The 18,026-nt window shown below is 39.5% G+C and overlaps 1 non-coding gene across 4 annotated transcripts in view; it reads right to left on the reverse strand.

The window, feature by feature from the left end:
- Window positions 1-2,764: 2,764 nt before the first annotated feature.
- LOC109452969 (uncharacterized) overlaps window positions 2,765-18,026 on the reverse strand; it is a 36,097-nt gene continuing 20,835 nt past the window's right edge. For all 4 annotated transcript variants that reach the window (XR_012493945.1, XR_012493943.1, XR_012493944.1 and 1 more), the window contains one exon: window positions 2,765-2,964. This is a non-coding gene — a transcript (uncharacterized LOC109452969). The remainder of the gene's footprint in view (window positions 2,965-18,026) is intronic.

Genomic DNA, 18,026 nt, shown 5'->3' on the forward strand with positions numbered 1-18,026 from the left:
AAAACAAAGACACAAACGTAAGTGTTTTTTTTTTAAATACAGAGAAGAGGAAATCGGGAGTTCTAGGAGGCAGGGGAAGGGCAGAAATGACAACAGTTTCCATGTGTGCAAGGTCCCCACTGCACTAACCCTCACACAGTAAGGCGCCCCCAAGCGACTCAAATGAACAGGATTCTAGATTTGTTTTCTCTTTTTCTTCAAGGCCACGGGCAAGAAATCTGCAGTATACTTTCCTTGACTAAGGGATGGAGGCTCGTTTGCTACTTGCCCAGCCAAACCCTTCTAGAAGCTTATTGGGGCTGTTTTATATTAGTTGACCCCTTCCTGAGGTTGGGAGCACCCATGAGAAAAGTAAAAGTGGCAATTTTGTCCTTTATATTTTATATCCTACCCATTGCCCCCACTCACCCCCAGGATGCACAAAAGGACAGTCTAAGGGTAGAAAGCATTGGGACTCATTTCTGGAAGGGGAGGGAAGGGAGGGTGTTGGCGCCTCTAACCCCTTGTTGTTCAAGGGTCAACTGAATTTCTCTTTCTTGAATCTGACAATTCATTTTCTCTTGGTGTCCACTTGTTTCTTCTCCAGGTTGATGTCACAGCATCTAGCATCCCTTCAGACACAGCAGAAGGTAAGGCAACGGTTGGAAAGGGCAAAATGAAAATCTACAAGTATAATGAAGTAGAATTGAGTTTTTTCTCTGTCTTGTGAAATGAGAGGATTTTTGTAGCACATATTTAGGACAAGAAACACGAGGTGCAGAAATCAAGGAACTAGGGCCGGCCTGGTAGCTCAGGTGGTTGGAGCTCCATGCTCCTATCTCCGAAGGCTGCTGGTTCGATTCCCACATGGGCCAGTGGGCTCTCAACCACAAGGTTGCTGGTTCAACTCCGAGTCCTACAAGGGATGGTGGGCTCTGCCCCCTGCAACTAAGATTGAACACGGCACCTTGAGCTGAGCTGCCGCTGAGCTCCTGGATGGCTCAGTTGGTTGGAGCACATCCTCTCAACCATGAGGTTGCCGGTTCGACTCCCGCAAGGGATGGTGGGCTATGCCCCCTGCATCTAGTAACGGCAACTGGACCTGGAGCTGAGCTGCGCCCTCCACAACTAAGACTGAAAGGACAACAACTTGAAGCTGAACGGCACCCTCCACAACTAAGATTGAAAGGATAACAATTTGACTTGGGAAAAAAATAAAGTCCTGGAAGTACACACTGTTCCTCAATAAAGTCCTGTTCCCCTTCCCCAATAAAATCTTAAAAAAAAAAAAAAACCTTTAAAAAAAAAGAAGAAAGAAATCAAGGAACTAGACTGATATGATACTCTTTTTCCTGATAAACCAACATTTCTGCCAATTTCCATTCCCCCAAAATATTACTAGTTCTAGACAAAGTTCCATTTAAATACCTTTCTATAAAGTAAGCTGAAGTAAACGAACCATTTTTGTACGTACACCTAGCCTTTAGAGATTGAGTTTGTGTGGCCTAGTGCTAGCAAAAATCCATATGATTTGCGTGGACCAAACAAACTACTTACTACCTCAGAAGAGTAAGGGATTTATAGAGGACATCTGATGCCATATACGACTACATTTTGGGGGCAAAATATTCTGCCTCTCCAGGATTTGGAACACTAGAACTTACTATACTGTTGTGGGAGTTGGAATTAGTTTAACCACTTCAGAAAATTGTTTAGTAGCATCTACAAAAGCTGAACAAATGTATATCCTATGAGTCAGAAATTTTACTCCTAGGTATAGACCCAACATATTTGTAAATGTGTACACACATGCACAAAAGACATGTACAGGTTCATAGCAACACTGTTCATATTCAAGTAGATGCCTTTGGGGGTGGGGAGGAGACAGTACCTGAGAGGGGGTAACATTCTGAAGAGCTGGTAATGTTCTATTTCACCTGTGAATATTCACTGTTGTACATACACTTACGATTTTTGCACTTTTGTGTACACTTGTTATACTTCAAAACAAAGCTTAAAAACATGGTAAATTTACACAGTCTAAGGTTGCTATTTCTCTTTCTACCATTCACTTACCCAAATTAAATTTCCCTGCTCCCCATTAATGTCCCCATCCCACCCCCCCGACTTCTTCCTCTAATCATTCCCCCCAACTGTATTGTTTGAAACACACATTTTTCTGCCAAATGGAATGGTGCTAGCATTTCTGCACTTTTGCAATTTTTCCAGCATTCCTTATTGGGCTAATTCCACAATAGCTATCTCCATCTCATGACGCAAATCTAGGCTGAAGAACCCAAAAAATCTTTAGCGGGTAGAGGCAGAGTGACAGCCTCTTTCTCTACCTTCTTCTCTATCCACTAATTTGAGGACTCCTCTAGTTCACTGGGAATATCTCTAGCTGCAGAAACTCTCCTAAGTATACAATTCAATTGGCTAGTCCCATTTTCTTCTATTCCCACTACTGGTTCTCACTGCCTTCTAATCAGTATCTTTGGAGATGCTGAACATTTCTATTCAAGGTGTAAGGACAGGAATCTTTCCACTAAGACCATCAGTTCTAGATACCCGCTGGAAACAAAGTCATATACTAAGCTTCAAAGGCCAGCCGTATCCTGGCTTTCCTCAAAGAAACACGTAAAGGTTTCATATATTAGTAGCAGGTAGAATTTCTTTAAGAGAGGCTGTTGAGAAACCTTATGACTATGGGGTAGAAGCAAAATAATATTGCATTTCAGAATAAGAGTATCTGGCCAAAAGCCAGTATCACCAAATCTGTACTGTCCCTGGAAGCCTACCCACACATACCCCAACTTACGACTGACACAACTTGACAAGGTCCTGGTCAGTAGTGCCTGGTTGCAATCCCCGGATGTACAGGTTGGTTTTGCTCAGCTGGTCATTTCCATTGCTCCCACTGTTACTGTTAGGGGTACTGTTATTTGGACTAGGTGGTGCCATCTGCTGAGACAATGACACATATGGCTGCAAGGAGACATGAGGAACAGAAGGTCAAAATGATTATATATTTAGATGTTGGAGAATAAGGAAGATCCTGACCTCTTGGAAAAAATGATTCCAAACTTTAACAGCAATGAACTCAATAGACAGTTAAAAAAAAAACACTAAAGGAATTCCTCTCTGCCATAGAATATGTAAACACATAACTGTTCTACCTATTCTTCAGGAATAATGAGAGGCCAGAATAAGCTTGTTAAGGTATCAAAAAAAGGTACTTTATTATAGTGGAATGTTTTTTCATACAGATGCTAGAGAACACAATGTACGCCTCTTAAGTAAACTGTGTAATGAGACAAGACTAATAAAATCTGGGTTCCATTCAAAAATGATGAAGAGGAAATAATAAAAATTTAGCAATTCATGAAGTATAAATGAGTTGAACATAGATTATGTAAAAAACTATAGAATATGAGAGCTGCAAATACCTGCAAGAGCTTGAAAATTATTGTGAACTTAGACAAATAAAATGAAATACTACTTACCATGTCAGGTAGTAAAAAATAAATTTTTTTGTAATACTAATAGGGGTTTAGTCATAAGTTATTTACAAGTTTTAAAGGTTTAAATAAATTAACAATCGACACATTATGGTCAAGGAAACCCTGAATTGGGGGTGAAACATCTCTAATCTTTCACAACCGATACGAGGACAGGCAACCAGACCCTGCTACACATTTTTTAGGAACTTCTGTTAGAGACAAAACACCAGGCTGGCTGGAACATGGATCCATTCATTCATGGCATATTTTATAGCCTTATGCTCTAATCAAGCTTCTAGTGTTTGTTTATATTTGGTTTATCATACTCTAAATTTGCATAATCACCTATAATAGAATGCATTTTACTATATCACAGTAATATTCCAGTTCTTCCTTGGCTTAAAACATTTGATAGTATAAATCTATTTGGAATTATTTTAAAATGCTAGTTTTCATCTACAGGTTTCTTTCCCTCTCTCTCTCTCTTTCTGGTGGTGATGGTGGTAAGGGACTGGATTAGTAACAGAAGAAAAAGAGAACCATGATTATCAAAGGGGAAATCTTCCCTCCAAAGAATCTTAATTAATGTGAAATGTGCCCCTTATATTTCATGTCTCTGACCTTTAGCAAATTGCAAAATAAAAATCTTTACTTGGGTTAAATATGTTGAAGCAGGTATTTCCCCACGTTTATCAATATAGGCAGACCTTGGAGATACCACGGTGCAGTTCTAGACCACCACAATAATAAACCTAATATCACAATACAGTGGGTCACACAAATGTTTCGGTTTCCCAAATGTATATAAAACTTATGTTCAGGGGCCGGCCCGGTGGCTCAGGCTGTTAGACCTCCATGCTCCTAACTCCGAAGGCTGCTGGTTCGATTCCCACATGGGCCAGTGGGTTCTCAACCACAAGGTTGCCGGTTCAACTCCTCGAGTCCCGCAAGGGATGGTGGGCTCCGCCCCCTGCAACTAAGATTGAACACGGCACCTTGAGCTGAGCTGCCTCCTGGATGGCTCAGTTGGTTGGAGCACATCCTCTCAACCATGAGGTTGCCGGTTCGACTCCCGCAAGGGATGGTGGGCTATGCCCCCTGCAACTAGAAAACGGCAACTAGACCTGGAGCTGAGCTGCGCCCAACACAACTAAGACTGAAAGGACAACAACTTGAAGCTGAACGGCACCCTCCACAACTAAGATTGAAAGGACAACAACTTGACTTGGAAAAAAGGCCTGGAAATACACACTGTTCCCCAATAAAGTCCTGTTCCCCTTCCCCAATAAAATCTTTTTTAAAAAACCCAAAAAACAACAAAAAAGCTTACGTTCACACTATGCTCAGTCTATTAAGTGTGCAATAATAGCATTATGTCTAAAAAAGCTACTGTACATACCTTAATTAAAAAATACTTTATTGCTAAAAACGCTAACCATCATGTGAGCCTTCAGTGTGTCCTATCTTTTGGCTGGGAGAGGCTCTTCCCTTGATGTTGATGGCTGCTGACTGCTCAGGAGGTGGTTGCTGAAAGTTGGGATGGATATGGCAATTTCTTAAAATAAGACAACATGAAGTTTGCTGCATCAATTGACTCTTCTTTTCATGAATGAGTTCTCTGTAGCATGTAATGCTGCTTGACAGCATTTTATCCACAATCTTCTTTCAAAATGGAGTCAATCCTCTCAAAACCTGCTGCTGCTTAATCAACTAAACTTATGTAATATTCTAAAGCCTTTGTCATTTCAACAATCTTCACAGCATCTTCACCAGGGGTAGATTCCATATCAAGAAACCACTTTCTTTGCTTATCCGTAAGAACTTATCCAACTTCACATCCGTTGAAGTTTTATCATGAGATGCAGCAATTCAGTCCCATCTTCAGGCTCCACTTCTAATTCTAGTTCTCTTGCTTTCTCCACATCTGCAGTTACTTCCTCCACTGAAGTCTTAAACATCTCATAGTCATCTGTGAGGGTTGGATTCAACTTCTTCCAAACTCCTATTAATGTTGATATTTTGACTCTTCCCATGAATTACGAATGTTCTTAATGGCATACAGAACGGTGAATCCTTTCCAGGTTTTCAATTTACTTTGCCCAGATCCATCAGAGGAATCACTAACTATGGCAACGATAGGCTTACAAAATGTGTTTCTTACTATTAAATAGTAAGACTTGAAAGTCAAAATTACTCCTTGGCCCATGGGCTGCAGAAGGATGTTGTGTTAGTAGCCATGAAACCAACATTAATCTCCTTGTACATCTTCATCAGAGCTCTTGGGTGACCAGGTGCATTGTCAATAAGCAGTAATATTTCGAAAGGAATCTTTTTTTCTGTGCAATAGGTCTCAACAGTGGGCTTAAAATTTTCAGTAAACGATGTTGCAAACAGATATTCTATCATCAGGCTTTGTTGTTTCATTTATAGAGCACAGGCAGAGTAGATTTAGCATAAATCTTCTTAAAGGGCCCTAGAATTTGGGGAATGGTAAATGAGCATTTGTTTCAACTTCAAGTCACCAGCTGCATTAGCCCCTAACAAGAGAGTCAGCCTGCCCTTTAAAGTCAGGCATTAATTTCTCTCTAGCTATGAAAGTCCCAGATGGTGTCTTCTTCTACTATAAGGCTGTTTTGTCTACATTGAAAATCTGTTGTTTAGTGTATCCACCTCATTAATTAATTATCGTAGCTACATCCTCTGGATCACTTGCTGCAGCTTCTACATCAGCACCTACTGCTGCATCTTGTACTTTTATGTTACGGAGACAGCTCCTTTCTTTAAACCTCATGAACCAATCTCTACTAGCTTCAAACTTTTATTCTACAGCTTTTCATCTCTCTCAGCCTTCACAGAATTGAAGAGTTAGGGCCTGCTCTAGATTAGGTTTTGGCTTAAGAGAATGTTGTGGGTGGTTTAATCTTCTGTCCAGACCACTAAAACTTTCTCCATATCAGCAATCAGGCTGTTTCGTTTTTTATCATTCATGTGTTCACTGAAGTAGTACTTTTAATTTGCATTCACAAGTTGGCTAACTGTTTGGTGCAAGAGGCCTAGCTTTCAGCCTATTTCAACTTTTGACATGCCTTCCGCACTAAGCTTAATTATTTTCACCTGCTGATTTAAAGTGAGAGACGTGTGATTCTTCCTTTCACTTGAACTTGGAGGTCACTGTAGAGTTATTAATTGGCCTAATTTCAATATTGTTGTGTCTCAGGGAATAGGGAGGCCAGAGGAAAGGGAGAGAGATGGGGGAATGGCTGGTGGGTGGAGAAGTCAGAACACATATAACATTCATTGATGAAGTTTGCTGTCTTATATGGGTACAGTTTGTGGCACCCCCAAAATAATTACAATAGTAACATCAAAAATCACTGATCACCATAACAAATATAATAATAATGAAAAGGTTTGAAATATTGCAAGAAGTACCAAAGTGTGGCACAGAGACAGGAAGTGAGCAAATGTTGGAAAAAATGGCACCGATAGACTTGCTTGATGGATGGTTGCCACAAACCTTCAATTTGTTAAAAAAAATACAATATCTGCAAAGTACAATAAAGCAAAACACAATAATACAAAGTATGCCTGTATACCACTATGGAAAATCATCAATTCATAAATGAAGACAGCGGAGAGGAAGAAAGGGATTACAAGACAGCCAGAAAACAATTAACAAGATGACAATAATAAGTTCTTACATAGTGATAATTATTTTAAATGTAAATAGATTAAAAAGGCACAGAGTAGCTGAACGCATAAAAAACAAGATCCAACTATATACTGCCTACAAAAGACTCATTTCAGCTACAAGGACACATATAGGAACAAAGTGAAGGGTTGAGAAACGATATTCCACATAAATGGAAACCAAAAGAAAGCAAAGATAACTATACTTATATCAGGAAAAAAATAGACTTTAAGTAAAAATATTTTAACAATAGACAAAGAAAGTTGTTACATAATGATAAAGTGGTCAATTCATCATGAGGATATAACATTTATAAATATACATACATCCATTATCAGAGCTCCTGGATATATTAAGCAAATACTAGCGGATCTGAAGGGAGAAATAGACAACAGTACAGTAAGAGTAGGTGACTTCAATATCCTTCTTTTAACAATGGATAGATCACCCAGACCAGAAAATCAATATGTAAACGTTGGACTTGAACTATACTTTAGAACAAATGGACCTAACAGAATATTGTGTCCAAAAGCAACAAAATATACATTCTTCTCAAGTGCACATGGTACATTCTCCAGGACAGAGCCTATGCTGGGTCACAAAACAAGTCTCAGCAAATTTAAAAATACTAAAATCACACCAAGTATCTTTTCTGACCAAAATGGTATAAAACTAGAAATCAGTTAACAGGAGGAAAACTGGAAAATTCAGATATGTGGAAATTAAACAACACACTCCTGAACAACCTATAGGTCAAATATGAAATTTTTTAAAAATCCTGAAACAAACAAAAATAGAAACACAACATACCAAAACTTATGGGATGCAGCAAAAGCTGCTCTAAGAGGGAAGTTTGTAGTGATAAATGGTTACCTTAAGGGAAAAAATCTCAAATAAACAACCTCAAAGAACTAGGAAAGGAAGAACAAATTAAGCCCAAAGATAGCAGGAAAAAAGAAGATACAGATTGGAGCAGAAATAAATGAAATAGAGATAGAAAAACAATAGAAAAGATCAACAAAACTATCTTGTTTTGTAAAAAGATAAACAAAATGGACAAACTTTTAGCTAGACTTACCAAGAAAAAGAGAGGACCCAAATAAAATTATAAATGGAAGATAAAACATTCATTACAACTGATACCACAGAAATAACCACAAGAGGTTGCTATGAATAATTATATGTCACCAAAATGGGAAATCTAAAATAAAAGCATAAAGTCTTAGAAAGATACAACCTATGCAGTCTTAATCATGAAAAAAAAAAAACAGAAAATCTTAACAGACTAATAACAAGTAAGAAGAATGAATCAGCAATCAAACACTTCCCAACAAAGAAAAGCCTGGGACCAGACAGTTTCATGGGTGAATTCTACCAAGGATCTGAAAGAGAATTAACACAAATTCTTCTCAAACTCTTGCAGAAAATTGAAGAGGAGGGAACACTCCCAGATTCACTTTACAAGGCCAGCATTACCCTGATACCAAAGCCAGATAAGGACACTACAAGAAAACAACAGACCAAAATCCCTGATGAATATAGATGAAAAAATTCTCAACAAAACATTAGCAAAATAAATTCAACATCACATTAAAAAGATCATACACCATGATCAAGTCAAATTTATCCCTGGGACGCAAAGATGGTTCAACATACACAAATCAATAAATATGATATACCACATTAATAGACTCAAAGACAAAAAAATCACATGATCATCTCAATAGATGCAGAAAGAGCAACCGACAAAATTCAACATCCTTTCATGATAAAAATGCTCAACAAATTGGGTATAGGAGGAACACACCTCAAAATAATAAAAGCCATATATAACAAGCCCACAGCTATCATACTCAATGGTGAAAGGTTGAAAGCTTTTCTTCTAAGGTCAGAAACAAGACAAGGGTTCCCACTCTGACAACCCCTACTCAACAATTAAGTTCGCGAACTTGCTACCGTGCACTTACATTGGCAGCACTGTACAAACAGCTCAGTAAGATTTCATAACCTTGGTATATCAGTGTCTCAGAGCTGTGTTCATGTCGACATGTGGTGGTATCTTGCCGAGTGGCATTCGTTATTGTTGTTGCGTGTTTTTGTGTGCCATCGTGAGAACGTCTGAACTTGAATTAGAGTAACGAACAAACATTAAATTTCTTGTTACACTTGGCAAGAGTGGAAGTGAAATCAGGGACATGTCAGTCCAAGTTTATGGGAAGAATGCCATGAAGAAAACGGCAGTGTACAAATGGATTAAACGTTTTTCTGAGGGGAGAGAATGTGTCACTGATGAAGAGAGGTCAGCGCAGCCAGTAACGAGCAGAACTGACAAAAACATTGCAAAACTTCGTCAAATTGTGCATCAAAATCATCGGCTGACTGTGAGGAGCACAGCAGACCAAGTAAACATCGATAGAGAAACAGTGGGAAAATCTTAACTGAAAATCTTGGCAGGAGAAAGGTGTGTGCTAAAATGGTCCCCGAAGGAGCTCTTGCATCATGACAATGCACCAGCTCACACGACACTGTCTGTGCGGGAGTTTTAGCCAGTAAACAAATAACTATATTGGAACACCCTCCCTACTCACCTGATCTGGCCCCCAATGACTTCTTTACCTGAAGATAAAGGAAATATTGAAAGGAAGACATTTTGATGAAATTCAGGACATCAAGTATGATATGACTACAGCTCTGATGGCCATTCCAGAAAGAGGTCCAAAATTGCTTTGAAGGGTGGACTAGGTGCTGGCATCTGTGCATAGCTTCCCAAGGGGAGTACTTCGAAGGTGACCATAGTGATATTCAGCAATGAGGTATATAGCACTTTTTCTAGGATAAGTTTGCGAACTTAATTGTCACTCCTTATATGTAATTATCTCTAAAGCCTCCCAAATCCCACCAAAATTATTATAAAGGTATAAAAAAGATATAAACCTCCCAGGACAAAGAAAACCGATAACACATCCCAACATTTTAGAAGCTGGATATCAGATGGATACATGATATACAACTTAGAAAAGAAAAGCAAGCTAAAACCTAATAGGAAGAAAACAAGGAGCAAGGTGATTCTCCTCTAAAATTCCAGAAAGGCTCAGAAATTAGAGGCACCAAGTACCTAAAAAAGACAGGGTTGTTAACCACACAATCAGGCTACCACTGCCCTACTTCCACCCCCCCACCCCCCATAATAAGAAGAAAACTAGTTTATTCTTTCGGTAGATTGCACCAGAGGGACTCTGGATTCATAGCCACTAAGCACAGCTGAGTGGGACAAGTACTAAACTGAAAACATGAGGATGAAGTAATACCCACAGTCATTTCTCCATCCCCACCCTCCTAAGAGATTGGAGGATTTCCCTTTGGGGCAACTGACCAGCCCAATAGAACAGCTTTATAAACGATGACATTCAGCTCTCTCCCTATACAACAGCTTGATCACCTATAGAGAAGTCCACCATTTGGTAAAGTTTTCCCATGCCAACAGGGCTGCCATTTGTTTTTTTAAAGCCTTCCACTCAAACAGCCAAAAATCATGAGACATTTAAGGAAAACCTCTGAAGTCAATGACCAAAACAAACAGAAAACCAAAAAAGGAACTCAAAAGAAAAAGAGACAAGACAGAAGAAAACTTAGTAAGAATTAAGAGTCTCAAGAAATTTAAACAAAAATATTTCATCTATGAAGCAAAAACAAAATTCAATAAAAAAGGAATATACAGAGACAAAAAAAAGTTCTTGGAAATTAAAATTACCATAGCAGATATTAAAAATATCCATAGAAAGGCTAGAAGAAAAACAAGATAAAAGAAATATCCCAGAAAGTAAAACTCAAAGATTAAACAATAGAAAATATAGTAATTCCCCCCTATCTGCAGGAGATACGTTCCAAGACCCCCAGTGGATACTTGAAACTGTGGATAGTACCAAACCCTATATATATACTGTTTTTTCCTATACACGCATTCCTATTATAAAGTTTAATTTATAAATTAGGCACAGTAAGAGGTTAATAACAATAACTAGTAATAGAATAATTATAACAATATACTGTAATAAAGTCACGTGAATGTGGTCTCTCTCTGTTTCTCCAGTAATTTTTATATTTTTCAGTCCAAACCTATTTTTGAATCTGTATAACCATCCCTTACTTTCAGTGAACGGCTTGGTGTCACTCATTTCAGGGGATCCCTTGCTAAAATCTTTGTATAGGCTCACTGCTTTCTGGCACAACATGTTGCCATCAATCAGAACACGTTTTCTGTTCAGATCTTCCACCCACAAATTTAATGCATTTTCCATCTTTTTTTTTCCATTTTTTTTTCATTTTAACAAAGCACTTAACACTCACTGTGGCTGTCACTTTTGCAGTTTGAGGTGCGACAACAAGACTGGCACAAACTTCTTTTACCTTCTTCACAGTTTTACAGATAGAAGATTCATTCTTACTATAGATCTTAGCTACCTCCGATTTTTCTTCTTTTCTTACTAAATCGAGCAACTTTCACTTCTTCACTTAAAAGAAGCTCTTTACGGTTTCTCTTTGCCTTAATCTGAATTGCCAGCATCACTACTCGTGCACTTTGGGGCCATTATTGAGTAAAATAGGGGGTTACTTGAACACAAGCACTGTGATAGGGAGACAGTCGATGTGATAACCGAGAGGCCTACCGAGTGACTAACGGCCAGGTAGCGTAAACAGCGTGGAGATGCTGGACGAAGGCAATGATTCATGTACCAGGCAGGACAGAGCTGGAGCATGTGCGATTTCATCACACAACTCAGGATGATGTCCGATTTAAAACCTATGCATTTTTTGCTTCCTCATTCAAGGGGGAAAGAACAGTTTTTTTCAACAAGTGATATAAGGAAAACTGGATATCCACCTGCAAAAGAATGAAGTTGGACCCTTACCTTACAGTATATACAAAAATTAACTCAAAATGGATCAAACACCTAAACATAAGAATTAAAACTATAAAACTCTTGGAAGAAAACACAGGGGAAAAGTTTCATGAGATTGGATTTGACAACTTCTTAGATATGACACCAAAAGCATAGGCAACAAAAGAAAAAAATAGATAAACTGAACTATATCAAAATAAAAAACTTCTGGGGTAGCTGGATGGCTCAGTTGGTTAGAGCGTGAGCTCTGAGCAACAGTGGTTGCCGGTTCAATTCCTACATGGGCCAGTGAGCTGCGCCCTCTACAACTAGATTGAAGACAACGAGCTGCCTCTGAGCTTCCGGAGGGATGGTCGAATGGCTCAGTTGAACGGCTCTCAATGCCAGTTCAATTCCCGCATGGGATGGTAGGCTGCGCCTCCTGCAACTAAAGATTGAAAATGGCAACTGGACTTGGAGCTGAGCTGCCCCCTCCACAGCTAAATTGAAGGACAACTACTTTGAGCTGATGGGCCCTGGAGAAACAGTGTTCCCCAATATTCCCCAATAAAAAATAAAATTTAATTTAATTTAAAAAAAGAATATGAAAATTATTGTAGATCTTTATAAGAGCAGGTGGAGTGGTGGAGTAAAAGCCTAGTTAGATTGGATTTAAGAAAGAATGAGAGTCATCTGACATTATCAACCAGTAGGGAAGATGTAAATCTACAGTAAAAATTACACATTATTGACAAACAAGTCTGGTACACTGAGAAAGCAAGTTAGCATTATGTCTTTAAGGTGAACATTCACAGGCCTATGACTCAGCAATCCCACTCCCAAATAAAAACCCAAGAAGAATTCTTACACAAAGTTGCCATAAACATGTGAGAATGTTCAGAGCAGCAATATTAGGAAGAGCAAAAACAAACTGACAAGCCCAGAAACAATCCAAAAACTCATTGGCAGGAGAATGGATAAACAAATAAATTATGGTATACTCACAAAATGAAATATTATATGGCATTGAAAAATGAATAAACCACAGCTGCATAAAACATGAATCATGAAAATGTATTATTGAGTGGGGGGAAAAACCCCAGACGACTATGTATTGCAATAAGGCAACATGGTAGTGGTTGAAAGGACAGATTAGGAGGAGCCAGACTATTTGGGTTCAAATCTCAGTTGGGCCATTCACTAACAATGTGATTATCAAACTCTCTGTACCTCATTTTTTCTCTCCTGTAAAATTTCTCGTCTAATAATATTAAGTATAATAATTAGTTCTATAATATTAGAACAATATAAACAAGCAAATTAAGCATGGTTTTAAACTATATTCTTTAAAAAGCAATAGAATGATAAATATAAAATTTAAGAGAGTGTTACCTTTAGAGGGGAGGTAGGAGATGGGATGGGGAGAAACTCATAATGACATGCAATTTATAGGCAATGATTCTAGTTCTTGAGTTGGAAGATGGGTTTACAGGTCTTCCTCTTAATGTTATGCTTTCTAAGTACACGTAATCTTTTATACTATCAAATAATATATTCTGGGTGGTGAACACACAATGGGATTTATAGATGATGTAATACAGAATTGTACACCTGAAATCTATGGAATTTTACTAAAAATTGTCACCCCAATAAATTAAAAAAATAAAAATAAAAATAAAGAAAAAATAATAATATATTAAATAAAAGAAAAAATAATGAAAGGAAATAAACTGAAGACACCAAGTATATACACTCCTGAATAAACTCTTTCAAGATATATTACTGTAAAGAGAAGAAGAAAAACAAGGCAGCAGCCGTAAGAAGTGTCATCAAGAAAAAGGATTTTTTTGATAAAAGAAATGTCTATTTACATGCTGACATGTGATTACAAATATAAATATTACTGATCCTCAAAACAATCCAGTAAAGTATATCCAGTAAAGTACTTTAAGATAAAGAACTCAAGGTCAGAGAGCCTAAGAAACTTGGAAGTATGTCACGCAGCTAGTAAGTGACAAAAGCACATTTAAATTCAGATCTCTCTAACTCCGTATCTCATGATTTGTACAGAACACAATGCTGCCTTCTTTTGTTTAACCTTAATTTAATGCCTAACATTATCTGAATACATTTATTAGGATATATTTTTAAAGTATCTACTAGATAGGCTTAAGGTGCTGTATCAGGTGTTTTGGAGACTTATAAATTGAATAACCTTTACAGAGTTTACACTCCAGCAATGAAATAAGACAGTTGCTTCAATGATTCTCATACAATGCAAAATTATGTATACCATATATGAACTACAAAATAGTATGAAGGCTGAGAAAAAAGGTCCCCTTTGGGGCTGAGAGGTGGAGGGATTTGGAGAAGCTTTATAGAAGAGGTAATATTCCAGCTGAACTTAAAGGGTAGTTGAAAGACAGTTTTGACTGAGCTCTTAAAGTGCCACTATCATGCCTTAACCCCAAGGCCTAGAATGCAGGAGCTGTTTAATGAATGTAGGATGAGTGAACAAATGAACAGAAAGGCCATTCCAAAAGGAAGCGAAAACAACAAAAAAGGATCAGAGGCTGAATACATAAGGCCCAACAACAAAAGGATCAGAGTGGGAGGGAGAGGAATATGAACATATATATTTGGAAAACAAGTATTGATGATCATTGACTCATCATGATTTCCTTTTATATTTTTGCTCCCATATCTCCTATTTTTAAGAAAATTCTGTCAACACTACCCCATCCTCTTCCAGCCTTTGCCTCATTCCTCTGCTCCCTATCTTTTTTAAATAACAATTTTATTGAGATATAATTTACATACCATGTAATTAACCCCTTTAAAGTATAAATGCAAAGCTATTTAAATCACAGAGTTGTGCAACCATTAACCACGATCAATTTTAGAACATTTTAATTACCCCAAAAAGAAACCCAATACTCATTACTAGTCACTGACCATTTTCCCCAAACCATCCCCCTTCCCCCAGCCATAGGCAACCACTAATCTGCTTTCTAGCTCTAAGGATTTGCCTATTCTGGACATTTCACATAAAAGGGAGCATAATATATGTGGTCTTTTGTGAGTGACTTCTTTTACTAGCATAATGTTTTCAAGGTTCAGCCACTTTATAGAATGTATCAGTACTCTATTCCTTTTTATTACTGAATAAAATCCCATCATATGGGTATCTACAATATTTATTTATGCATTCATCAGTTGAGGGATATTTGAGTTGTTTCCACTTTGGGGCTATTATGAACAATGCAGCTATGAATATCGGTGTACAGGTTTTAGTGTGGATATACATTTTAATTTATTGGGTTATACCTAGGCGTGTGTTTAACCTTTTAAGGAACTGCCAAACTGTTTTCCAAAGAAGCTGCACTATTTTACATTCCCACCAGTTGTATGAAGGGTCTAATTATTCTACATTATGACCTATCTTTTTTTTCCTTTTAAAGATTTTATTGGGGAAGGGGAACAGGACTTTATTGGGGAACAGTGTGTACTTCCAGGACTTTTTCAAAGTCAAGTTGTTGTCCTTTCAATCTTAGTTGTGGAGGGCGCAGCTCAGCTCCGGGTCCAGTTGCCATTGTTAGTTGCAAGGGGCACAGCCCACCATCCCTTCCTTGCAGGAGTTGAGGAATTCAACCAGCAAACTTGTGGTTGAGAGCCCACTGGCCCATATGAGAATCGAACCAGCAGCCTTCAGTGTTAGGAGCACGGAGCTCCAACCACCTGAGCCACAGGGGCCGGCCAATTACCTGTCTTTTTTATTACAGCTAGTGGATGTGAAGTGGTATCTCACTGTGGTTTTGATATGCATTTTCTCAATGGATAATGATGCTTAGCATCTTTTCATGCCTATTTGTAGATCTTCTTTGGAGAAATATCTATTCAGATCTTTAGCTCATTTTTCAAATTTTTTTTCTTTCCCCTTTCTTCCACCTCCCCACCCACTCTGGCTCACACGGTAGCCTACAGCAACACTCAGCAGCTGGCAGCAGATCACACCAACCTCCGGCTGCCAACCTCTGGCTGCTCACGCACGGCAGCGCTCACGCACGGCAGCCCACCTCCAGGGAGAGCTGTTGTTCACAATCTTAGCTGTAGAGGGGAGGGCACTGCTCACTGGCCCATGTGGGAATCGAACCGGCAACCTCGGCGTTAGTAGCACGGCACTCCAACCACCTGAGCCACCAGTCCAGCGCAGCCCATTTTTCAATTGGGTTCTGCTCTCCATCTTAATCAAAGTTCTTAAAAGATTAGTCTAGGGAAGCCCGGTAGCTCAGGTGGTTAGAGCTCCATGCTTCTAACTCCGAAGGCTGCCGGTTCGATTCCCACATGGGCCAGTGGGCTCTCAACCACAAGGTTGCCGGTTCAACTCCTCGAGTCCCGCAAGGGATGGTGGGCTCTGCCCCCTGCAACTAAGATTGAACACGGCACCTTGAGCTGAGCTGCCTCCCAGATGGCTCAGGTGGTTGGAGCCCATCCTCTCAACCACAAGGTTGCCAGTTCGACACCCGCAAATGATGGTGGGCTGCGCCCCCTGCAACTGGCAACGGCAACTGGACCTGGAGCTGAGCTGCGCCCTCCACAACTAAGACTGATAGGACAACAACTTGACTTGCATAAAATCCTGGAAGTACACACTGTTCCCCAATAAAGTCCTGTTCCCCTTCCCCAATAAAATCTTAAAAAAAAAAAAAAAAAAAAAAGATTAGTCTATATACACCTCCAATACTTCCTTAACCTTGTTTCACTCACCAACTCACTCCAACCTTGCTTTTGCAAACTATGGTTTGCACATGTGCATTTTAATTCCAACTGACCTCTTATTCTAATCTATATTTTCTCTTGTCCTCTTTCTCTATATTTTTCTGTTTTACAGCATATTTTCTTATGGAATGAGAAATACAAACCAACAACCATAGGGCATTTCTAGAGAACTACAGGTAACACAACTGGCTATAGCAGAGTGAATGTAATAGAATCATGGCGGGTGATAAAAATTATGACAGACTTTAACAAACATGATCAGTCCAGAGGGTATGTGGGAGGAGTTGGGCTTATGGGAGGAGTTCTTGCACTCTATGGCATCGAAAGGACCCTACAGGAAGAACTCTATGCTTAAAATGAAGCTCTATGGTTGTAACTGCTCCTCTCCTTAACTTCCTTTTCCTCTCTATAAATATGTCTCCATTTTGGCACACAGGGCCGTGTGGCTTGCCATGTCTGCATGTACTGAGTTGCAACGCTTTCTCTCCCACCCCACCACCCAATAAGTCCTTGTGGGGACAGAGCCCCAGAGAGTAGTTTACAGGCTCTCGGCCTCACGTGGAAAGGTGCTGGCTCGGCTGTGGCCGGTTAGCCGATTGGCTGCTGGTATAACTGCTGCGGCTACGGAGGAGAGCCGAGGACTGCCAAGGACTGATGAGGATTGCCGAGGAGCCGAGGAGAGCGGAAGAGGAGAGCGGAAGAGAGGAGACGAACAGGGTCGAGAGAGTGGAGGAGAGTCGTCGGTCAGTCGGCGGAAAGGCGGAAGGCAGGTCTCATGTCCAGTGGGCCCAGCCTCCAGTGAGACCATAGTGGTATGACTCCCCTACCTATGGCTCCGTGGGTGTTCCTTTTTGGCCTCACTATATCCTGCGTTCTTGTGTGGGGAGCGAGAGCAGAGACCTCGCAGGCCGCCCCGCCTGAAAAATGGCACGGCAAGCAGGGTCTCCTGCACAACAGTCCTTTTTGGTGATGAAACGCCTAGTTGATACTGAGTGTTTTTCTGTCGACAGGGGGACATAGGCAAGGCAAGGAAAGGCTGGGTAAATAGTGGGTATTGGGCTAGGGATTTAACTTTGTTTAGCATGTAATATATAGTCATTAAAGATTTTTTATACAAGAAATGCTCAGCATTGGAATGTTGAAAGGTTGTTCTGGCAACAGTATAAAATTACCTAGGGCAAGGGGGTTGAGGCAGAG

This window comes from Rhinolophus sinicus, linkage group LG02 (genome assembly GCF_036562045.2).
Source record: "Rhinolophus sinicus isolate RSC01 linkage group LG02, ASM3656204v1, whole genome shotgun sequence".
Lineage (NCBI taxonomy): Eukaryota > Metazoa > Chordata > Mammalia > Chiroptera > Rhinolophidae > Rhinolophus > Rhinolophus sinicus.